Below are 25,762 nucleotides of genomic sequence, written 5' to 3' on the forward strand. Positions count from 1 at the left end.
GGAAGTGGCAAGGACCGGGCGGATGTCCCGCCTCTTCCCGTTCGGCCAAGGCCTGGCTGGTGGTGGTCACCTCAAGGGCTGCTTGTAGCTGAGGCTGGTGTCCCAGTGGTGGTCCTGTGGTATGAGAGAAACACTTAAAAACCGTTGCGTGCATATAATGCTGCCGGAGAGAGAGTCATTTTGTCTCTCTCTGTGGGCCTGCACCCCCGGCTTGCACTGTTCTCCAGTGTCCTCAGGCCCGAGTAGAAGAAAAGAGCTGACAGAATTAATGCTGGAAATGGGGCCTTTGATGGCACCTCTACCCCTTTCACGGAGGAGGCAAGGGCACCCCACTCCAGTACTCTCGCCTGGAAAATCCCAGGGACGGGGCAGCCTGGTGGGCTGCAGTCCATGGGGTCGCTGAGGGTCGGACCCGACTGAGCGACTTCGCTTTCACTTTCATGCATTGGAGAAGGAAATGGCAACCCACTCCAGTGTTCTTGCCTGGAGAATCTCAGGGACGGGGGAGCCTGGTGGGCTGCCGTCTATGGGGTCGCACAGAGTCGGACACGACTGAAGCGACTTAGCAGCAGCAGCAGCCAGTGTCCTTGCCTGGAGAATCCCAGGGACGGGGGAGCCTGGTGGGCTGCCGTCTATGGAGTCGCCCAGAGTTGGACAAGACTGAAGTGACTTAGCAGTAGTAGCAGCTACCTGTTTCAAACGTTTGTTGGCAGCTGGGGGATCCGGTATATTTACCATGAAGTACCTAAAAAGACGGAGAATTGTAAACTGCCCTGGAAGGAGGTGAAGTAGAAGGTTTGGCAAAGAAGGTCGTCCCATCTTCAGGAGGCTCCAAGTAGCTGATTAAATAAGAGAGAGGGAAGAGAGAGGGAATTCCCTGGTGGTCTGTTGAGGCAGTCTGAGCAATGGTTGGAAAAGAATTTCCAGACATAGAGCATTTCAGGAAGAGAGTGAATTTGTTAAGAACAAAGAGCAGAGATAACATAGGCACTGTGAGTGCAGAGGGGCTGACCTCCTGACAGACCAGGGAAAGCTGGCAGTTTTTGTGGGTTAATAGCCAATTTTTATACTCTCAAGACAAAAGTCCTGCTGGATGGTTGGAGTTATTAGGTGATTGGTTGGGGCGCTATAGGGTATTTACTCGAGTGGGCATCTTTGCCTAATTGGGAGTCAGGAAGCTTGTTAGTGATTATCAGGAGCTTTTGGCAGTAGTTACAAAGGGCTCGGTCAGCTTCTGCGGTGACCTTGGCTCTGGGCTCTGCTTCTGTGGGGCAGGCCTTGGGGCAGGTAGGCCTCAACCTGGTCCAGTGGTTGGGACTCAGGGCTTTCACTGCTGAGGCCAAGGTTTGATCCCTGGTGGGGAACTAAGATTCTGCAAGCCATGAGGCTGAAAAAAAAAGAGAGAAATTGTCATAAGAAGGCAAAGAAATACACTATTTAAAATTGTTTACAGTGACAATAAAGTTCCAAATCCTGAAGGAACTGGGCCTCACACTAGTATCTGGTGTAAAGCATCTCTTATTCTGGGACGGTTAGAGCTTTCTGACTGAAGATTTGACCTGAGGGAATTCTGACACTATAAGTCTTAGGTAATAATTCATCGTACAAGGCTAATTATTTGGCCAGTTAGTTGGTCAAGGACGTGAAAAGAGCATGATTGGAGAACTGATAACAAGGAAGACTTGGGAAGGAATATGGTGATGGACTCTACAGAATGAATGTTAAGAATCATCTGCATGAAATGAACCACTTTGTGGATGAAACTTAGCCTCCTTTTCCAGGCTCAGTGGTTGTTCAGTGGACTCATGAATGAAATGACAGTGATGACAAGGTTAGAGCTATGCATGGGATCACCCAGCCACTGCTGACTGTTCAGTTTGCTAGCAGCAGAGACCAGTCCTGAGGTGGTGATAGACCTCATGCTCCAGGAAGACCAGTCAACCACACTTGGAGGCAAGTGGATTTCATTGGCCCTCCCCACCATTGAGGAAGCGATACTTGTTTGTCCTTTCTGAAATACACTTACTTTAAGTTTAAATATGCTTGTCTTACTGAAGACCTAGTTATGGTGCTTTCTGGGAAACAACCCTTTCTGATGCTGTGTTATAGGATGAAGTATATGCTTTGAACTAGTGTCCAATGTTTGACACTCTTTTTTCTTGTTCTTATTATCTATTTCTGTATAACTACCCCAAAACTTAGTTGTTTAAAACATCTTCAACTTTACTTTGCTTACAGATTTGTGATTTGTAACTTTTGTTGAGCTCAGTGGAGACAGCTTATCTGTGTTCCATTCTCTACTTGATGCCAGTTGGGGCAGCAATAAGTTGGGAGCTGGAATCATCTAAAGGCCCACTCCATGTCTGGTGACTGATGCTGAATCTGTGGCCAGAACACCTACTCATGGCCTTTCCGTAGTGCTGTTTGGTTTCTCACAACACAGTAGCTGGATTCCAAGGGCAAGCATCCCAAGAGAGAGAAATCCAGGTAGGAACTGTAATGCCTTTTCTAAACTAACAGTGGAAGTCCAGATTCCACTATAGTGACTTCAAACCACATTTGATTCATAGAACTTAGTTGCTAAGGCTGTTTATATCTAAAAAAAATTTTTTTTAATTTAATTCATTTATTTTTAATCGAAGGATAATTGTTTTACAATATTATGTTTGTTCCTGCCACACATCAACATGAATCAACCATAGGTATAAATATGTCCCCTCTCTCCTGAACCTTTCTCCCACCTCCTACCCCATCCTGCTCCTTTAGGGTGTCATGAGCACTGATTTCTTGGAGACTCCTTTTTAAAATGGAAGAAATGTCAAGGAATCTGTGGATATGTTTTAAAACCACTACATTTCCAAAGGCAAAATTAGTGGGTTTAGGAACAAAGGGATGTTATACCTAATGGACCCCAACTACAATTTTTTTTTAACTGCCATTCTCTGAGAGTATAAGCTGGTTTAGGTTTGTTTTTTTTTTTTTTTTTACCAAAGAAATAAATTCTTCCAACAAGACTGGACAACGGTTCCATTGATTTGGAGCTGGGACAGCCACCTAATCATTTTGCATGTCTTGTGTCACTGAATAGGCAAGAGAAGGAGAAGAACAAGTTTAGGGTTTTGGTGGCAGTAATTAATCTTGATCATGAAGCAAAAATAGGTTTGCTGGTATAAAACAGATAGGTCCATCAAAGACTCAGATCTCTTAGAAATCAACATATTGGTTGAAGGTAAAGGAAAAGTAGAATGGCTGGTGGACAAAGAAAGTCATAAAGAAAAGTGAAGTTCTCATAGTCAGGAGAAGAAACGAGAGCAGTTATCTTTTATTTCCTTTCTTGGTGTATGATGTATACTTTTTTAAAATAAAATTTATTTTTGGCTGCATTCTGCTGCAGGTAGGATCTTAGTCCCCTGATCAGGGATGGAATCCATGTTTCTTGCATTGGAAGGTAGAGTCTTAACCTTTGGACTACCAGAGAAGTCCTTGATGTATACTTTTATGTGTTTTAACTTTTCTTTCTTTACCCTTTACTTCATTATTATATATGAGGTGTGATATTGTTGGTAAACTTTATTATTTAGTAAAGTATAGAGGAATAGATAGCAACTAGAGGTTCTAGACTTAGAAATGGATGTAGTAACTGATGAAACATTGGGTTGACTCTTTTGAAGAGTGACAGAGTGACTGCATCCTTGACTGTGTAAAGAATAGTTGCAATATTTTAAATAGCAACCTTTTTTGAAGTATAATCATTGAAAGCAATGGTTATTTGGTGTAGAGCAGCCAAAGTGATGACTTTACATTTGATAGTTTTGTGGCTTTATTTTCTGCTGTCCATCATTTGAGTTTTCGTTCTGTGTCTGAGGAATTCCCCACTGTGTGTCTTGGTGGTAGTGAGCACTGCTTACAGAAAGTGAGAAAGACAGTTACTCAGTTTTTCTAGACATCTTGTAGCAAGAGTGTGTGCATGGGAACTCAGCTTGATTAATCAGATGACATCTTGACTGCAACTTGATGAGAATTTCTGAGCCAGCGCTATTCAGCTAAACTCCCAAGTTCTTCCCACTACAGAAACTCTGATAATAAATATTTGTTGTTGTGGGATAATTTGTTATGCAGCAATAGATAACTAATTACTCTCCCTTCTCCATGAGGAGGGGAAGTGTCACAGAACTTTCACAACTTTACAAAGATATATTCACCATAAGCTTTATCACTCTCCATTTAATTCTTTGTCTTCTCTTGTATAACTGTCAGGAGGCTTATCCTGGCAGAATTCCCTTATCAATCTCAGAATTTTCTACATAGGAAGATTGGCACCTTTATACAAAATGTAAGAAGCCTTGACACCTACTATTATTGTTCTTAGATTTTGAGACCTCTGTTTAAACTCTCAGACAACATGAAAACTTTAACATCCTGAAAAAAAAATCTACCTGTGTATTAAATAAAAATACAATCCATTAAAAAAGAGTAAAAGAGTTCTAGAAGGCTTCTATTTCCAAATAAACCACAGTTGTTAAATCTTGCTCTGGAGGGTAACCCTTCCCTCTGTCAAGTTACTTGAGCAAGTTAATTAACTTCTTACATCTTCAGTTTTTTAAAAATCTGTTAAGTGGAATAACAACAGTACTATTTCATATAGTTCTTATGAAATAATCTTTACACAGTACCTGGTAGGTAGGAAATATTCAGTATACTTTAGGTATTATTTTTAATCATCACCTTGCTCAGGAAACTATGCCAAAGTGTTATAATAACATTACCAAAGTGTTGTAATTTCCTAGGATAGATTTGTATGTAATATCACTTTTTAAAATTTTCAAACAAGCTTGAACTATAATCTTTTGTTCTTATCTACTTTCTTATTTTCAACAGCCTGGAAAAAGATTCATGAAATGATAAGGCCTTTTTACATATTTGTCCACATGCTTAACTGCATGTTTTCTGGTTCCATAATCCATTTACTGAAGGAAGTGAAGGTGACCAGGTATGTCTTTAAACCATACCTGAGACTTCTTACCGTCATCAGGAGACAGACATGAATGTTTTCTTGGTTTTTGTTTTAATTGTTTTAGAGGAATTAATGTGTTTTGAAAACTTGTTTAAAGACACACAATCATGAGTGCCTTGGTTTGCAGCTAATATTGTCTGCTAGTGCTTATTGCATTAATGTGGATATTTTAAAGATGAATTTTAAAAAGACTAGAACTTCAACCCTCATGCAGTTAATGCAGAAGTACCTAATAAACTTTTTTATGTAAGCCTGTCATTATATCAACCAGATTCATGGGGAAAGTGAGAAGTTTCATTATTTCCTTATAATTGTTTAATGATTCTTTAAAAGAATGCTTTCCTAAAGAAATAGGGTGTCATGATAGACTACAAGGTCATAATTAAACAAATATGCATAAGTGAAACAATATTATATAAGTAAACATAGAGACTCAGAATGTTTACAATATTTATGTCAGAAGTTGTAGGTTTATGTCAAAAGTTGTAGGTTAGTTTAGATTGTAGATTGTCAGCAAATCCTCAGTTTTAATTAGTCTTAGAAGCCATGGTACTAAAGTAGCTCATTATTCAACATTAACTTATTTCTAAACACACTAGGAAAAAGGTATCTTTTAGTTTTTTTCTTCTTTTTTCTGTCTATATTTTTACATGCCAATATTAGAAATAGAAACCAGTCTCTTTTTTCCAAAAATGTTTGACCTCGTCTGGCTTTACCACTGGAGGGCAGCAGAGAACCATCCAGGCCATCCGTGATTTTAAATCTCACTGGCTTTATTGTGACAAGTCAGACCTTAAAATCCATGATACACATTTCCTATTGATAAAATGTCATAATCAAAGTACATTTTCAGAAAGCCTGTTCACGGCCACTAAAAAAACATAATTGATTGTTAGAATAAAAGGAAATAAAGCAAAATTTATGCAGTTATATGTATTTCTTAAGTGAACAAATAAATCAAAACTACATCACAAATATGCTTTTTTTGTGGTGGGATTTTTTTGTACAGGAACTAAACTGGCTAAGGCTTCTTAAAATCCTAGTCCAAAAAAGTACAGCGGATGTGAGTCTTACTCCAAAATTCTGATATATAAGTGTATCAAATTAATTATTGAAATTATTTAAAGTTCTGAGGTCCCAGACGGCCAAAATGACAGAAAGAAAATCAGCCTCAGTCATTGTTAAGACGCCCCTGCCTCCCTGATCCAGCATTAGGTCACTTACAAATGACCAGGAGTCATATATGGGGAGGCACCAGCAATCCCCAGGCCACGATGGTTAGAACTGGGATGCCCAGTGTCCTTTGAAAGTGTCCCGGCCTTTGTTCTTTTCCTGCATTGGGACTAACTAGGGTTTTTTGTTATACCTAGGAATCCCAGTGCCCAGGGCCCTCTCCGCCTAAGATACCCAGCCATCATTGAGCAGGATCTCTCACCAACCAGGGTACTTTCCGCGCTGGTCACGGGTCTTCAGGGCTTCCCAGGTGGCTCGGTGGTGAACAGGCCCCCCGCGGTGCAGGAGATGCAGGGGACGCAGTTTGATCCTGGGTTGGGAAGATGCCCTGGAGCGGGACACAGCAACCCCCTCCAGTACTCTTCCCTGGAGAATCCCATGGATGAGAGGACCCTGGCGGGCTACAGTCCATAGGGTTGCAAAGAGTCAGGCGTGACTGAAGTGACTGAGCATGAATGCACAGGTCTTCACTCCTTGTGGAACCTCTCTTCCAGCTTTCATTGCCTTCTCTGCCCTACAGAGAGTGTGGATTTTTCCTCTGCACACCATTTCCCACCTGGATTCACAGCTTAACCTCTTCAGTGAGCTTGGGCTTCCACTAAAGGCAAGACAAGAGGTAATTGTTAAGCTTCAGGCCTGGTATTATAAACCACTCCTGAGATCAGCAAGCACTATGAACTGGCAACCATCAGCAGAAGTGGGGGGAAGGAGGGAAAATTGCAGCAGAAACAAAGTACCCTCTAATGTCTCAAATTATAGTCCACAGAAGCTGAACCCAAGACAATTCTTTTCCTGGTAATCTCCCTATAGAAACTACAGGTATTCTTTCTGCCTCCAAACACCTTTAAACTGCATTCAGAATTAGGGTTGTGAGTCTGGAAATCTTTCTTTGCTAATTTGTTGTACATGAATGCCTGCAGAAGCCTTTGAATGGTAAATGCCGTGGGAGGGGCAGTTTCCATGGTAACTTTTCAGTGCACCTTTTTTCTTGCACTTCAATTAGATCTTCATTGCTGAGTGGTTGTGAATGAGAAGGTAACAGCTCAGTCACATCTGGAGGGCTGGAGGAGATACAAGATTTGCAGCCTTTGTAGATGTAGCTATATTCTCAATCCACTGACTTGTAGTATGCTTGTTTTGCTTCATCTCTTCATGGTACCCCAGCACCTCAATGCAACGCACAAGACAAAGGACAAATTTCCTTAATATACCAAGCTTACAAGTTAATATGAACAATATCAATACACAGTGGAAAAAACGAGCAAAGGGCATAGATAGGCAGCTTACAGAAAAAGAAAATCAACGGCTTACAGTGTATGAAAATGTGTTTAATCTCATTCACAATGACGGAAATACATATTTAAGTAAGATTACATTTTTCACCTACCAGACTGGAAAAGATCTAAAAGTTTGACAATGTACTGTGTTTAGAGAATGTGGAAAACCCATCATTTTATATACTCTTCTGTGGGAGGGTAAATTGGTTTAATCTCTTTGGAGAGTGATTTTGCAGTTTCTCTTCTAGAAATTCATCCTACAAGTGTAATTACATTTAACTTAAAAATACAAGTAAAAGAATATTGTTGAAGCAGATGACTGGGACAGATTAAATAAGTTGATGCATCCAGACAGTTACACACACTGGACAATGAGAGACAAAAATATAGTTGGGTTTTCCTCAAATTCCAGAGTTGTATGTTCAGCCTATTTGCGAAACACTGTTAAAGGATAATTCTCAAAAAAAAAAAAAAAAAAAAGAAAAGAAAAGAAAGAAAGAAAGGAAAACCATGACTCTCATACAGACGTAAAATTAACAAATGCTAAAGATTTAATTTTGCTCAAAATGAAGGCACTCTTGTCTGAACTTAAGTTCATGTGTCTAGCACATACTGAGGTCAAACAAACCAAATCGTTGATTTTCAGAGCAGAGAAAGGTTTATTGCAAAGGCCAAGCAAGGTGAATGGGCTGCTTGCACTCAAAAGACCTGAACTTCCCAGTGACTTCCAGGCAAGAGGTTTAAAAGACACTGTTAGGGGAGAGGGTGGTGAGATGCCTGATTAGATCATGGACCTTCTTTTGACTGGTTGGTGGCAAGATAACAGGATGATGCTTCAGGAATCTCAGTATTCTGGTTCCAGTCAGTCTGAGTTCTAGTGCTTGTGATCAGCATGCAGTCCCCATCCTCACCTGGGTGAGGGTCTTAGTTTCTGCAGAACAGCTCAAAGATATGGATCAGATTGTTTTCTATATTTCTTTGAAGGAACCAGGAGTCCTGTGACTCTCTTTTCCAAATCATTAACTGCTTGAGCCAGCTTTTTGGAACTTGGGGAAGGCTTGGAGACTGAAGCATTTTTCCTGCAAATAAGAAATAGGGACAGGGAAAGACTTTGTGCAGAGGAAGGCTAGGCAGATGTCATAACTGGTTCAAAGGAGAAGTCAAGAAGCAAAGATTCATATGCAGTAAAGGAAGGTTGAAATGGATGTGCAAATGAGGGATAAACTGGTTTTCAGCAGGTGTGTGTGTAGGGGGTTGTTCCGGCACCTGACAGAGTTGACTTGCCTGTCTACAGGTAGGAGTTATTTTGCCTTATTATCAGTTATCTGTAATTTACAGAGTGGTAAAATAGCTCTCATAGGAACAAGATCAGTAATGCTGCAAGGTTGACCACAGTGCATAGTTTTCCACTGAAGCCATTTTTCTGTGCAAGATTTAAGTGATAAATGCAAGTCAAACAAAGTGTAAAATCCTGTGGTCCCAATGTTATGTGTGTATGTGTGCGCTTAGTTGTTCAGTCATGTCCGACTCTTTGTAACCCGTGGACTGTAGCCTGCCAGATGCCTTTGTCCATGGGGATTCTCCAGGCAAGAATACTGGAGTGGGTTTGCCATGCCCTCCTCCAGGGGATCTTCCCAACCCAGGCATCAAACCCAAGTCTTCCGCATTGCAAGAGGATTCTTTACCATCTGAGCAATCAGGGAAGCCCAGGACTGAGAGTGTGTGTATATATACACACATATACATGACATTCAAGTATATGTACCTGAGTGTGGCATTGGTGACATAGTGGTGAGCATAGCTACCTTCCAAGTATGTGTGAAGTAAAAGTGAAGTCACTCAGTCGTGTCTGACTCTTTGCGACCCCATGGACTGTAGCCTACTGTAGCCTACCAGGCTCCTCTGTCCAGGGGATTTTCCAGGCAATAGTACTGGAGGGGATTGCCATTTCCTTCTTCAGGGGATCTTCCCAACCCAGGGATCAAACCCGGGTCTTTCTCTCTTTGTAGACAGACGCTTTACTGTCTGAGCCACCAGGGAAGCCCAAGTATGTGTACATGTACACATATGTGTGTTCACATATACACTGACTATTCCTTGATAGAGACAGAGGAGACTAATAATTGTGTCTGACACTCGAGAGAGGGACTGAAAGTTGGGAATCTGAGATGAAAGAGAAATCTAGTTTTTATTGTATATGCCTTTTTATACTGCTTGAGTTTTTTTCCTTTACTTTTGCCATGAACATTTTTTTCCCAAGGAAAAGGAACCTTTCCTAAGGTTCATAAACCTTACTGAGACAACTAATAAAACACTGAATTATATAAATGAAGCATTGCGTAAAATACAAGGAGAAACTGATAGAAATACAATAGCCATGGGAACAGAGCCCTTCACAAACCTCTTTCAGGTCTTGGCAGTTGAGTAGACAGAAAAATAAGTAAGGCTTATAATAGCAGTTTTCAACATGGGCTGCCTATTAAAGTCAGTTAGGGAGCTTCCTTCTGTGTATGTACTCAGTTGCTCAGTTATGTCTGACTCTTTGCAGCCCCATGGATGGTAGCCCTCCGAGCTCCCATATCCATGGAATTTTCCAAGCAAGAATACAGGAGTAGGAAGGGTTGCCACTTCCTACTCCAGGGGCTTTTCCTGACCCAAGGATCCAACCTGCATCTCTTGCATTGGCAGGTGGATTCCTTATCACTAGCACCACCTGGAAAGCCCAAGGAACTTCCTTGCTGCTGCTGCTGCTGCTGCTGCTAAGTCGCTTCAGTCGTGTCCAACTCTGTGCAACCCCATAGACGGCAGCCCACCAGGCTCCCCTGTCCCTGGGATTCTCCAGGCAAGAACACTGGAGTGGGTTGCCATTTCCTTCCCAATGCAAGAAAGTGAAAAGTGAAAGTGAAGTCGCTCAGTTGTGTCCGACTCTTCATGACCCCATGGACTGCAGCCTACCAGGCTCCTCTGTCCATGGGATTTTCCAGGCAAGAGTACTGGAGTGGGTTGCCATTGCCTTCTCTGAGGAACTTCCTTAGGAAAGCCTTTTTATTTCAAACATGCAAGAGTGGACAGACTAAGCTAATGAACTCTGTGACCCACCACCCAACTTTGACATTTACCAATTCCTGGCCAACTTTCCCTACCCCCTTTCTCCCCTTCTATATTCAGTTCAGTTCAGTTCAGTCTCTCAGTCGTGTCCAACTCTTTGCAACCCCATGAATCGCAGCACGCCAGGCCTCCCTGTCCATCACCAACTCCCGGAGTTCACTCAGACTCACATCCATCGAGTCCGTGATGCCATCCAGCCATCTCATCCTCTGTCGTTCCCCTTCTCCTCCTGCCCCCAATCCCTCCCAGCATCAGAGTCTTTTCCAATGAGTCAACTCTTCGCATGAGGTGGCCAAAGTACTGGAGTTTCAGCTTTAGCATCATTCCTTCCAAAGAAATCCCAGGGCTGATCTCCTTCAGAATGGACTGGTTGGATCTCCTTGCAGTCCAAGGGACTCTCAAGAGTCTTCTCCAACACCACAGTTCAAAAGCATCAATTCTTTGGCGCTCAGCTTTCTTCACAGTTCAACTCTCACATCCATACATGACCACTGGAAAAACCATAGCCTTGACTAAACAGACCTTTGTTGGCAGAGTAATGTCTTCTATATTATATTGAAGCAAATCCCAGAAACTGTATCATTTAATCTATAAACACTTTCTACAGGCAGTATCTCTAAAATATAAGAGATCTTTAAAAAAAAATAACCAAAATGCCAGTATCACTTTTTAAAAAAATTAAAAATTCATAGGTACAATATCATTATACTACCTAAAAATAGCAGTAATTACTTCATCAAAGATTCAGTATTAAAATTCCCAATTGTTTTATATAAGTCATTTTTACAAATAGTTTTGTTTGAATTAGGATTTGAATAAAGTCCATGCATTTTGATTAGTTGATATGTCTTTCAAGTCTCTTATTGAAATCCATACATTACCTAGGGAGCTTCTAGAAAGTATTGAAGTCCAGGCTTTATCCTGACAATGTTAAATTTTACCTGGACCATGTACTCATGGAAAACAGGGATAGTTAAACCTACACACACACATACACACGTGTGTGTTCTGTGTGACAGAGCCTCTTTTGTGTTCTGGAAAAGACTGCAAAGAAGCATTTTCTTCCATATGACTTAGGTAAGACTCACGCATCGTTCTTGTTTACCTATGACATCTAAGTTCCCATTCTTGACTTCATAAATGATTAACTGGACTGCTTGTCCCTGTTGATCAATCAGAACAAAATGCTTGTTAGCCAAACTTTGGTTAAGAGTCTCTCCCAAGTTCCCTGAGCTTCAACCCAGTAATCCTTTTGAATAAAGTCTCTCTTTACTAAATCTGGATGTTTTTAACAGTCCCTAGAAACCTTTTTTCTCCACTTGATTATAATATGAAATGAGATTTGAGAACCATTCCTTAGAGGTCTTGAGCAATACAATTAATAGGATAATCTAATACATATGTATCTATGTTAGTCTATGTCCAGCAGAAGGTAGATTCTATGTGAGGTCTTAGTGTAGCTGGTTTATTCAGGACGTAATCTCAGGAACACAAGAAAAAGAGCAAAGACGGTAAAACAAGAAGGAGGAAAACCCCAGCCAGGATTCATAAATGAGCAAGTTGTCCCATGGGTAACTGAAGCTCAATTACTCTGGGGATTCTTCCAGGACAGCAAAGATAAGGTACTTATCCAATTTTACCTATCTCTAACTGGTTGAGAACATTCTCTGAGGGCTTTTAAGTCCCAAACCCTGCTGAGTACCTTCAAGTAGAGAAGCAGAGATGTATAGATCCTTGAAGGGACTGTCAGCTCACTGTCCCCTACAGCTGCAGAGAGGACCAAGGGCTTAGGGAGTTGAGATCAAGAGCATATGCTGCCATAATGAATTTTATGCCTACAGAGAACATCATTTTTTAATTCTTGCCAGTGCCACTTAAACTTTAAAAGCTGACCACAAAGGACCTTCTATAAATTCCCCCAGATAGAAATTAAGATTTGTTGAATGTTTACTATGTGCAAAGTTTTTACCTGAATTGTGTGTGTGTGCTTTGTTATTCAGTTGTGTCCAACTCTTTGTGACCCCATGGACTGTAGCCTGCCAGTCCATGGAATTTTCCAGGCAGAAATACTGGAGTGGGTTGCCATTTCCTTCTCCAAGAGATCTTCCCAACCCAGGAATTGAACCCACATCACTTGCATCTCCTGCATTGACAGGTGGATTCAATTATTATAATTTAATGCTTAGGGCAACCATCTGAGATAGGTGTTATCATTATCTCAATTTTACAAATGAAGAAATTGAGCCTTAGGATAAATACTCTGCCCGAGGTCATATAGGCAGAAAAAAGAGAGGAATTTAAACTCCAGCCTTCTGACTCAAGAATGCAAGTTGCTAACCACCATGGGATATGCTTCCCCACAGCCTTTAATCATAATGTGGGAAAACCACATGTTAATAATAACAATGGTGTAAATGATCCAACAGTAAATACCCCAACCATTTGGGGATTTAAAATTTTTCTCTACAGAGAGAATGAAAGCAATAATAAGAGAAACTCTATATGGCAAAATTTATGAATTATGGCTAAAGCTGTGATAAAAAAGAATATCATTATAAATCAGAGTGATGTTATATGAGTTAAACATTCTACTCAGAAGGTTAGAAAAAGAACAAATTAAGCTCAGGCAATGGAAATAAGAAATTAAGACAAATGACAACAGAGAGGATTTCCAATTCAGGTCAAGATGAAATAACAGGAAATGGATTTAACCTCGAGTCTAGGACAAGTAAAAAACAGACAAAACATTAAACAGTGGTTTTTAAGACACTCAGTATCAGGCAACAGAGGACAGTGATCCCTGATGAGAAATAGGAATTGACCCCTTCCTTGAGAGAATTTCCAGGTGTTGGTATAAGAAGTAAAACTAGAAGGAGCTGAGAATCTAGAGAATAAGATAGCAAGAGTGCTTAGGCTAGGCTTCCAAAGAGGAGAGAATTGCACTCAGAGAGAAACCTGGAGCCTATAAAGGGTTTTCCTCAAATATTCCCAGGAATACTGATCAGATGTGAGAAAATAACCCGAGGCCAGGGAAAGGAATACCTCAAAAGAATTAATGCCCAGTGCACTGGGCTATTAATGCAGGAGTTTATTGTTAAGGTTTTCAAAGTGGTGGTCGAGAAAAAAAGTACTCCAACTTCCACTTGTGAATATTATCCCTTTATTAGGGTTTCACGGGTTCATCTTTTTTTTTTTTTTTTTTTTTTTTTGGAGAAGGAAAGAGTAGCTTTATTTCTTTGCCAGGCAAAGGAGGAACACAGTTCTTTGCCTCAAGAACTGTCAGTTCAGTTCAGTCGCCCAGTCATGTGTGACTCTGCGACCCCGTGCACTGCAGCATACCAGGCTTCCCTGTCCATCACCAATTCCTGGAGCTTATTCAGACTCATACCATTGAGTTGGTGATGCCATCCAACCATCTCATCCTCTGTCGAACTGTGCCCCTCCTTTAAATTTTTTTGTACTTTTAAAAATTTTTATTGGAGGATAGTCAATTTACAGTGTTGTCATGAATTTGCTCTTTAAAGCATAAAAGTAGGAATTGGGATACAGGCAAGGAGAAGAAATGGAGTTGCTCAAGTGGTCAGTTATCTAGGTTACTGAGGGCTTTCTGAAAGAAGCTGCATTGGTGGTGGTACCCTAATTCCTTATTTGCCAGTAGCTGTGTTATACAGTTGGTAACCTGGCGTGCTGCAGTTCATGGGGTCGCAAAGAGTTGGACATGACTGAGCGACTGAACTGAACTGAACATGCTTGTTTAAGTTATCTTTTGAAATGGATGCCTGAACAGTCAAAAGCCTAATGTCAGGCACTTATGCTACCATTCTGTGTTAGGTACAAGCATGATGTCAGTTCAGAGAGTTACAAATGGGTTAAAGGATGGGAATGAATGCTGAGTAGCATAAGGATGGGTGTGGGGACTATGCTGATTCTGTGCTTGTTCATGCTTTGCCCTGGTTGACTGGGATTGCCTCCTGGAGCCCACATTTTCCAAACTCTCTTTCAGCTTTTGGTCGGTTTCAGCACTACCAAGAGTCTGGAGAAAAAAAGAAAGGAAGAAGCCAAGGAATTTCTTCCTCTCTGCTCTGGGCATCATCTCTGGCAAGGGCTGTGTCTCCTCCCTAGATCAGCTATGGCTCATACAGACTCTTATGGGTGAAAGATTGTATGGGTGCTAAGACTTTGAAATGTGTCTCTGGATCACTTATTTGCTATAGCTCCAGGAAAAGGATTAGAAGACCATTAAAGATGCAGTCTATTTAAGGGGGCTTTCTCTAAGATGACTTTTCCTCATTTGGTTATTTTTAAAAAGGAAAAAGTATGCTATCCCTTTCCTCCATTAATGCTCTTTGATGAATAGTGCAAGCTATCACCTGGTATTTATTTTTATAAGCCCCTAATTGCAGCTAATCAAGCATTTACTTTGGATTTACAGGCTCTTGCTGCAGGTACATTTTTAGCCATCCTCAGTAAAGAAACATAATTGCAGTAGACCATAGAAATGAACATGAGAAAAAGTGAGAGATGAGTATCATCACTTATTACTTAAGCATACCTTCTTTTTTCCTAGCCACGTAGAGATCAGAAAGAGAAAATAGTATCTTAAATAGAATTTATGAAATAGAGAAGCTATTGGCAAAGAACCTTGATAAAAACACCATGGTATTTTCATGTAAAGAAACTGTATCCAGTACACTGATTTTACTCAAAAATAGAATTATATAGTACTTAATTGGTAAATTTCAAAGCCCAAATCAAATATTATTTTCTTTTCCAAAATGTTTTTATTTCTATTTTAAAGATAAAAATGTTTCCTTGTCTAGATCAGTCTGACCTACTTTGCCATTTAGGATACGGGTAGAACATACAATAATTTTTAGACCTAATTGAATCTTAGTGACCATCAAGAGCAGCCCTCTGCATTTAACAGGAAATTGAGACCAAATGACTTGGTTAGGTGAGTAAGTGGCAAGCCAGAACCACAAACCACCCTCTTGACTCTATTTTCACTGCTTCCTATAAATGTTAGTGGTTCTTAAATGAACGGTAGTTTTTCTTCAAACTACGGGTACCCTTCCTCAGCATTTCTACCCTTGTGATTCTCTTCCATTCCCTCTCCCAGTTGAAAACCAACATTTTATAATCTTCTACTTCTCAAATCAAAATGTAACTGTGATGGTGGTCTCTGATATGTCAGATTAAACTATCTCTTATGAACAAATCAAGGCCAGTTTTCTAGATTCCATTCTTTTCTTCCACAGAAAAATTGATATGAAAGATATGGAAATAACTTGTCTAGCTCCATGTCAGTCCTAAACAAATTACATAATATCTATATGATAGGGGCTAAATAGTAAGATAACTTGAAAGACCTTATCTTAAGGTGACTTGTTTTTATCTATTTCTCTTCATTCATTTCCTAAAACTTTATGTTCACATCCCAGACTCTGTGTTGGGCTCCAGGGGCACAGGTCCTGCTGTTGATGCAGGAGCTTATTGTTAAGGTTTTCAAACTAGAGGTCAGGAAAAAAAATACTAAAAGTTCTACCTGTATTATCTTTTTTCTATTTTCAGCTTTTACCTTTAACAGAATTAGCTGTTTACATGTTAAATTCTATTAACAGAATTACATGATTAGAGTTCAAAGAGTCAAAAGAGCTCCACCAAAACAACAGGGACCTGCTGTATAGCACAGGGAAGTATAGTCAATATCCTGTAATAAATCATAATGGAAAAGAATATGAAAAAGATTGGTGGGAGGGAGGCTCACAAGGGAGGAGATATATGTAAACTTATAGCTGATTCATGCTGATGTACAGCAGAAAGCAATGAAGCATTGTAAATGAATTATCCTCCAATTAAAAAAAAGAATATATATATATGTATAACTGAATCACTTTGCTGTACAGCAGAAATTAACACAACTTTATAAATCAACTATACTTCAACAAAAGCAAACAGACAAAACTCCCAAGTTTCGGAGGCTGATGCAACCTCGAGCCATTTTTATTCATTCACTTAAAAAATGTTTAGTGAGTATCTTCAATATACTAGTTAAAGAAACACATACTAACAAGATAAATCATGGCAGTTATACCTGAAAAGCTTTAGTTTGGAGGAAGAAATGAGCTATTAAATAATTAAGTTGCACATGGTAAGTGTTGTAAAGAACTGAGTAAAACTTACCTGAAACACAGAGGAAAGGGAGAAAAGCTTTGGGGAGGTTGAAAAAGCCTTTCTAGAAGGGACATTGGGCTTTGATCTCGAGGGAGAACAGTGTAACAAACTGTGCAAAGTCAGTGTCTGACTATGTGCAAAGTCAGACATGAAAGAACGAACCATATTCCAAGAATGAATTTCCCAATTACTACACACGACTGGAAGACTTGTAGAGCCAAACTTCACCCAGTCCAGACCAAACCAGATGCAAATCCAGAATCTCCCAACAGACTCCCAAAAGGAGGAAGGGATTTTAAACCTTGCCAGACCTCGCAGAACCTCTCTTTAGCTCCTTATCTCTAAAGAAGATCTCTTTCAGTTCAGTTCAGTTCAGTCGCTCAGTCATGTCTGACTCTTTTCGACCCCATGAATCGCAGCACACCAGGCCTCCCTGTCCATCACCAACTCCTGGACTTCACTCAAACTCATGTCCATCAAGTCCGTGATGCCATCCAGCCATCTCATCCTCTGTTGTCCCCTTCTCCTGCCCCCAATCCCTCCCAGCATCAGAGTCTTTTCCAATGAGTCAACTCTTCGCATGAGGTGGCCAAAGTATTGCAGTTTCAGCTTTAACATCATTCCTTCCAAAGAAATCCCAGGGCGGATCTCCTTCAGAAGGGACTGGTTGGATCTCCTTGCAGTCCATGGGACTCTCAAGAGTCTTCTCCAACACCACAGTTCAAAAGCATCAATTCTTCAACATTCAGCTTTCTTCACAGTCCAACTCTCACATCCATACATGACCACTGGAAAAACCATAGCCTTGACTAGACAGACCTTTGTTGGCAAAGTAATGTCTCTGCTTTTGAATATGCTATCTACATTGGTCATAACTTTTCTTCCAAGGAGTAAGCGTCTTTTAATTTCATGGCTGCAGTCACCATCTGCAGTGATTTGGGAGCCCCAAAAAATAAAGTCTGACACTGTTTCTACTGTTTCCCCATCTATTTCCCATGAAGTGATGGGACCAGATGCCATGATCTTCGTTTTCTGAATGTTGAGCTTTAAGCCAACTTTTTCATTCTCCACTTTCACTTTCATCAAGAGGCTTTTTAGCTCCTCTTCACTTTCTGCCATAAGGATGGTATCATCTGCATATCCGAGGTTATTGATATTTCTCCCGGCAATCTTGATTCCAGCTTGTGCTTCTTCCAGCCCAACGTTTCTCATGATGTACTCTGCATATAAGTTAAATAAGCATGGTGACAATATACAGCCTTGACATACTCCTTTTCCTATTGGAACCAGTCTGTTGTTCCATGTCTGGTTCTAACTGTTGCTTCCTGACCTGCATATAAATTTCTCAAGAGGCATGTCTGGTGGTCTGGTATTCCCATCTCTTTCAGAATTTTCCACAGTTTATTGTGATCCACACAGTCAAAGGCTTTGGCATAGTCAATAAAGCAGAAATAGATGTTTTTCTGGAACTCTCTTGCCTTTTCGATGATCCAGCGGATGTTGGCAATTTGATCTCTGGTTCCTCTGCCTTTTCTAAAACCAGCTTGAACATCTGGAAGTTCACAGTTCACGTATTGCTGAAGCCTGGCTTGGAGAATTTTGAGCAATACTTTGCTAGCGTGTGCGATGAGTGCAATTGTGCGGTAGTTTGAGCATTCTTTTTTTGAACTGTGGTGTTGGAGAAGACTCTTGAGAGTCCCTTGGACTGCAAGGAAATCCAACCAGTCCATTCTGAAGGAGATCAGCCCTGGGATTTCTTTGGAGGGAATGATGCTGAAGCTGAAACTCCAGTACTTTGGCCACCTCATGCGAAGAGTTGACTCATTGGAAAAGACTGTGATGCTGGGAGGGATTGGGGGCAGGAGGAGAAGAGGATGACAGAGGATGAGATGGCTGGATGGCATCACGGACTTGATGGACATGAGTTTGAGTGAAGTCCGGGAGTTGGTGATGGACAGGGAGACCTGGTGTGCTGCGATTCATGGGGTCGCAAAGAGTCGGACACGACTGAGCGGCTGAACTGAACTGAACTTGAGCATTCTTTGGCATTGCCTTTCTTTGGGATTGGAATGAAAACTGACCTTTTCCAGTCCTGTGGCCACTGCTGAGTTTTCCAAATTTGCTGACATATTGAGTGCAGCACTTTCACAGCATCATCTTTCAGGATTTGAAATAGCTCAACTGGAATTCCATCACCTCCACTAGCTTTGTTCGTAGTGATGCTTTCTAAGGCCCACTTGACTTCACATTCCAGGATGTCTGGCTCTAGGTGAGTGATCACACCATCGTGATTATCTGGGTCGTGAAGATCTTTTTTGTACAGTTCTGCCGTGTATTCTTGACACCTCTTCTTAATATCTTCTGCTTCTGTTAGGTCCATACCATTTCTGTCCTTTATCGAGCCCATCTTTGCATGAAATGTTCCCTTGGTATCTCTAATTTTCTTGAAGAGATCTCGAGCTAAGCTAACCTATCCAAGTGATAGACTGCAATGTGCTGCTCCCTAGAGTCAGTTGTAGTGTTGATGATAGTAATAGAGATAAAATTGGAAATGAAGCTTAATTTCAGTAGGTGGCAGTAGTCACAAAGCAGATAGTTATGTTTGTTTTCAGTTATTTTAGCTTTAGCTGTTGACCACACCTTTAGGGTTTAAACACACTGGGTCTGGAAGCCAGAGCCTGGAGGGCCCTTAGTCATTCCCTCAGTCAGCATCACACAGTTTACAGTTGACCACCTTGACCAGTAGTAGACTCATCACACTTCTCCCAGTGGAGTCCTTTCACCTGAACCTGCAATGTTAGTGCGTGTTTTAAGTGCAAAGGAACTTCATTATCAGAGTTCTTACTATTGGAATACCCATAATTACAAGTTGGGAAATAAAGGTCGTCCCAACAGGAAATGTTCACGAACAAATCGATCTTTAAAAAGCTAGTTCCCATTCACACCTCCTTCTGGCTTCACATAGCCTCTACCCCACACCCAATGTTAGTGTCAGAATGTCACCATGTTTACTGTGCGTACCAGCTGCAAAGTGAAAATTGCCAATCTTGCAAAAGATGCAGGGTTTCACTAAGATAAAGAAAGTGATGATGGAGGACTGATTGAATAATTGCTGGAAAACCTCCAAGAAATGAGAGTCTGGCAGAGTTTGGTTACAACTGAAAAAGAGCGAATCAATGAAGATAATGCTTCAGTAGGAGATGATTGGAAATTCAAAAGATCTGGAGAGGTCCTGGGAAAAAGTGATGAAGCCTTTGACTGTTTTACAAAATTTCCCTTTTAAGAAGCTTTTCTGTGAAAGTCAAATAAGAAATGATTGATGTCATATTTTGCTGTCATATAATATTTTTCCAGAAAAATGCCCCAAACAAGTCTTGATTCATTTTGTGTTTTAAGAATTAGTCAGTTTTTTCGCTGATATGATCAAAATGTGATTAAATATAAAATAAAATAAATTTACTATCATAATTTTTAGTTTCTTTTAAGATGAAGCCCCAATTCACACACCCCTACACACAGTCATTGCTCTAAAATGTTGCTTCCCATTTAAGTGAATTCTCTTAAAGTAACCTCTACCTAGGACTAATTATCCTCAGAAAGTTTTTTCTAAGAACTCCTTAATTCTATTTTGTAAGAGCTTTGTGCCCCATCTGAGGTTATTGATGTTTCTCCCAGCAATCTTGATTCCAGCTTGTGCTTCATCCAGTCCAGCATTTGTCATGATGTACTCTGCATACAAGTTAAATAAGCACGGTGACAATATATAGCTTTGACGTAATCCTTTCCCAATTTGGAACCAGTCTGTTGTTCCATGTCCAGTTCTAACTGTTGCTTCTTGACCTGCATTCAGATTTCTTGAAGGCAGGTCAGGTGGTCCGGTATTCCCATGTCTTTAAGAATTTTTCACAGTCTGTTGTGATCCACACGATCAAAGGCTTTGGCATAGTCAATAAAGCAGAAATAGATGTTTTTCTGGAACTTTCTTGCTTTTTTGATGATCTAATGGATGTTGGCAATTTGATCTCTGGTTCCTTTGCCGTTTCTAAAACCAGCTTGAACATCTGGAAGTTCACAGTTCATGTATTGTTGAAGCTTGGCTTGAAGAATTCTGAGCATTACTTTGCTAGCGTGTGAGATGAGTTCAATTGTGCAGTAGTTTGAGCATTCTTTGGCATTGCCTTTCTTTGGGATTGGAATGAAAACTGACCTTTTCCAGTCCTGTAGTCACTGCTGAGTTTTCCAAATTTGCTGGCATATTGAGTGCAGCACTTTCACAGCATTATCTTTTAGGATTTGAAGTAGCTCAACTGGAATTCCATCACCTCCACTGGCTTTGTTCCAGTGATGTTTCCTAAGGCCCACTTGACTTCACATTCCAGGATGCCTGGCTCTGGGTGAGTGATCACACTGTCGTGATTATGTGGGTCATGAAGATCCTTTTGTATAGTTCTTCTGTTTATTCTTGCCACCTCTTCTTAATATCTTTTGCTTCTGTTAGGTCCATATCATTTCTGTCCTTTATTGTGCCCATCTTTGGAAGAAAAGCTATGATCAATCTAGACAGCATGTTAAAAAGCAGAGACATTACTTTGCAGACAAAGTTCCATCTAGTCAAAGCTATGGTTTTTCCAGTAGTCGTGTATGGATGTGAGAGTTGGACTATTGAGAAAGCTAAGCACCAAAGAATTGATGCTTTTGAACTGTGGTATTGGAGAAGACTCTTGGGAGTCTCTTGGACAGCAAGAGATCCAACCAGTCCATCCTAAAGGAAATCAGTCCTGAATGTTCATTGGAAGGACTGATGCTGAGACTGAAACTTCAATACTTTGGGCCACCTGATGTGAAGAGCTGACTCACTGGAAAAGACCCTGATGCTGGGAAGCATTGAAGGTGGGAGAAGGGGATGACAGAGGATGAGATGGTTGGATGCCATCACCAATTCAATGGACATGAGTTTGAGTTAGCTCTGGGAGATGGTGAAGGACAGGGAAGCCTGGCATGCTGCAGTTCATGGGGTTACAAAGAGTCGGACACAACTGAGTGAACTGAACTGAAGAGCTTATAGGGTCCCTAGGCATGAAGACATTCTAGGTGTGTTGCGGTTTGGTTAGTGAAGATTGCAAACCTGGGTCCTGATCATTGGCCTTGTTCCTTTCTCCAAGAGGAGTGAGGTTTCCCCATGACAGCTACATCTACTTGCTCCAGACTTGAATCATGGAAGTGCTGGACTGGCTCACAGAGAGCACTGGGGTCTATGAGAAATTCAGCTGCTGATATAACTGGCTGCTCATCCTTCCTTTATAGCACAATAGCCACATTAAAAAAATGATAAATTAAAAAATTTTATAAAGTCAGTCAGTTCTAAGGGAGGGGGAAGCCCATTTTTAAAACCAGAAAACCCCTCTTTTATGGTTTTTGTAAGGATTAAGTTAGGTTAAAGATGTGAAAGAATTTTAGCATGACAGGAAAGGTGTTTTTTTTTTTTCACTTTTTTTCCCACTATTTTTTCACTTTTATCTTCTATCACATAGAAGGTAAAGGGATTCCTTTTTTTCACTGTATCATTCATGCAGTAAGTACAATCAGGAGAGTGATGTGATCGGAAGTTGATTGTCAAGGAGGGAAGAAAGATCAGCCAGAGCAATACAGGTTGTCTATAAAGATATAAAACAGAAACCAGCAGTTACTTTTAGTAAAACTACAGGCTGAGGGGAGAGCAGTGTGTTTCTATCCATGTTTCCAGGCATAAAAAAAAGCACAACCCATTCTTGAGGACTGAGCATTGAGGTACCTGAATGATTTGGCCACAGCCAGTTTTGGATGGATTGCAATCCAGGTCTTTATTCTGTATCTTAACTATGATGTATCAGTTCATCAGGCTGTCAAAGGAAGTGAGATCTTCACTGTGAGAGGATGTTTGAAATGAAAAGGCTGTGTTGGACTTGGTTCCTGCACTAAAGGATCTTGGGGGGAACAGAACTGTGAAATAACAAAATTATTTTGCAATCTAAACTACAGACTGCAAATCTGGCTGCTTACCAGGACCGAGCAGGGGATGTACCTGAGGGAGCTTGTCACTTAGGAGAAAGCAATTGTATGGATGCATATAAATGACAGTGGGCTTATATGTGAGAATATAGGGAGTGGTAAAGAGGAACCAGAGATTAAATTGCCATCACTTGTGGAGTGGGTTGCCATGTAGTCCTCCAGGCTATCTTCCCAACCCAGGAAGCGAACCCAGGTCTCCTGCGTTGCAGGTAGATTCTTTACCATCTGAGCTACCAGGTAAGCCCATGGAAAAAGCAAGGGAATTCCAAAAGAGCTCTTCTACTTCATTGACTATGCTAAAGCCTTTGACAGTGTGGATCACAACAAACTGTAGAAAATTCTTAAAGAGATGGGAATACCAGACCACCTTACCTGTCTCCTGTGAAACCTATATGCAGGACAGAAAGCAACAGTTAGATATAGACATGGAACTACGGACTGGTTCAAAATTGGGAAAGGAGTACATCAAGGAGTATATTGTCACCCTGCTTATTTAACTTATATTCAGAGTACATCACGTGAAATGCTGGGCTGGATGAAGCACAAGCTGAAATCAAGATTGTCAGGAGAAATATCAACAACCTCACATATGCAGATGACACCACCCTTATGGCAGAAAGTGAAGAGGAACTAAAGAGCCTCTTGATGAAGGTGAAAGAGGATAATGAAAAAGCTGGCTTAAAACTCAACATTCAAAAAGCTAAGATCATGACATCCGGTCCCATCACTTCATGGCAAATAGATGGGGAATAAGTGGAAGCTGTAACAGATTTCTTTTCTTGGGCTCCAAAATCACTGCAGATGGTGACTTCAGCCATAAAATTAAAAGATGCTTGCTCCTTGGAATGTAAGCTATGACAAACCTAGATAGCATATTAAAAAGCAGAGATATCACTTTGCTGACAAACGTCCATATAGTCAAAGCTATGGTTTTTCCCATAGTCATGTACAGATGTGAAAATTGGACCATAAAGAAGGCTGAGTGCCAAAGAATTGATGCTTTTGAACTGTGGTGCTGGAGAAGACTCGAGAGTCCCTTGGACAGCCAGGAAACCATCCAGTCCATCCTAAAGGGAATAAACACTGAATATTCACTGGAAGGACTGATGCTGAAGCTGAAGCTCCAATACTTTGGCCACCTGATGTGAAGAGCTGACTCGTTGGAAAAGACCCTGATGCTGGGAAACATTGGGTACAAGAGGAGAACAGGTCAGCAGAGGATAAGATAGTTTGATAGTATCACTGACTCAATGGACATGAGTTTGAGCAAACTCTGGGAGATGGTGAAGGACAGGGAAGCCTGGCACACTGCAGTTCATTGGGTTGCAAAGAGTCAGACATGACTTAGCAACTGAACAACAACAACAAAGACAGAGGCAAACAGCTTGTGTCATTTCAAAAGGGACAGCAGCCTCAACTCAGCTTCAAGGAGCCCAGTGAGAAAACAGGCCTATAGTTTCCAGATCTTCTGGTTTGGTCAAAAGAAGAAAGAAATCTTGATGTTTATATGGAATTTCTCAATTTTTAAAAGTCCTCAATTTAATAAAATGGCAAAACATGGGTCTGTAGCTTTCTTGGGGATCTCTGCAAACATGTGGTGATGAGTGGAAAGCCAGGGAAGCTCAGAGAAGAGAGAAGAGGGTTGAGGGGAGCCTGGGATCCTAGGCCTATTGGATGGACCCTCTTACTGCAGGAAGGTGGGTCCACACCTCCCTCTGAGTGGAGGGCAGGATGCAGAGGCATATCTTCCGAGCACACTCCTATAGCCCAGGGACTGGCTCTGACTTCGTCTGCTTGTCCTCTTAGCAGCTACTCCCTAGAGGAATTGTGGGGACAATGCGAGAAGAGTCTCTTTTGTTCTTTTTTTTTTTTTTTTCACAAAACAGTATGGAATTGTCTAAGTGATCAGAGGCAAAATTTTCTAACATTTGGAGAGTATAAAATAAAAAGTAAGAACTCTTTTCCCATTTCTGCCCTCTCCTCTATTTCCATTTCTAAGAGGTAATCACTGTTAAATTTTTTGGCTGTTATTCCAGAAATTTTCTAAGCATATAAAAACCACATATGGGATTTATTTCTATTTTTTCCCCAGGAGCTAGAGGAAAAATGATTGGCCTTTGGACAGAGAGCACAGTCCCAGCTCTGTGCCTTTTTGTCTATAATATTTCCTGCTTGGAAGGCCTTTCTCTTCTTCTTCCTCTCCTGATGCAAATACCTTGAAAGGCAGCACAGTACAGAAAAACACAGGATCTCAGTCAGAGTTTCTGGTTCTACAGTCTGGCTCTCTTGTTTACTAGTTCTGACTCTAGCTGAGTTACTCGGGCTTTCCATGCCATGATATTCCAATCTATTAAAAGGGCCTTAGGGATTTCTCTGGTGGTCCAGTGGTTGAGACTTTGCTTTCCAGTGCAGTCAATCCCTGATTGGGTTGCTAGAATCCCACATACCTTGTGGTCAAAAAACCTAAAAGTAAAACAGAAGCAGTATTGTAACAAATTCAATAAAGACTTTAAAAATGGCCCACATTAAAAAAAAGAAAAAAAAGTTTAAGAAAAGTCGTTAAAACCAGAATCTGTCTCAAAAAGTTGTTACGAGAAATAAATATGTTGAAGGCCACACGGCAGGATTTGGCACCAAACAAGTAGTGGCACTGTGGTAGAGAATCTGCCTGCCAGTGCAGGAGACACAAGAGACTCAAGTTCGATCCCTGGCTTGGAAAGATCCCCTGAAGGAGGAAATGGTTACCCACTCCAGTGTTCTTGCCTGGAGAATTCCGTGGACAGAGGAGCCTGGTGGGCTACAATTCATGGGGTCACAAAGGGTCAGACACGACTGAGCGCGCACACACACACAAGTAATTTATAGGTGATCACTATTACCGTTGTTCTCAAAGGCCTAACATTTTTTT

At 40.9% G+C, this 25,762-nt stretch overlaps 1 long non-coding RNA gene across 1 annotated transcript; it reads left to right on the top strand.

Moving 5' to 3' along the window:
• The first annotated feature begins 16 nt into the window (after nt 1–16).
• Nucleotides 17–25,380, top strand: LOC120867814. The gene is made up of 4 exons (XR_005722025.1): nt 17–119; nt 2,239–2,487; nt 4,879–4,990; nt 24,947–25,380. It is a non-coding gene; the product is annotated as an uncharacterized LOC120867814 (long non-coding RNA).
• The last annotated feature ends 382 nt before the right edge of the window (nt 25,381–25,762 follow it).

The sequence above is a fragment of the Oryx dammah genome, unplaced genomic scaffold (genome assembly GCF_014754425.2).
Source record: "Oryx dammah isolate SB20612 unplaced genomic scaffold, SCBI_Odam_1.1 HiC_scaffold_9, whole genome shotgun sequence".
NCBI classification, from domain to species: Eukaryota; Metazoa; Chordata; class Mammalia; order Artiodactyla; family Bovidae; genus Oryx; species Oryx dammah.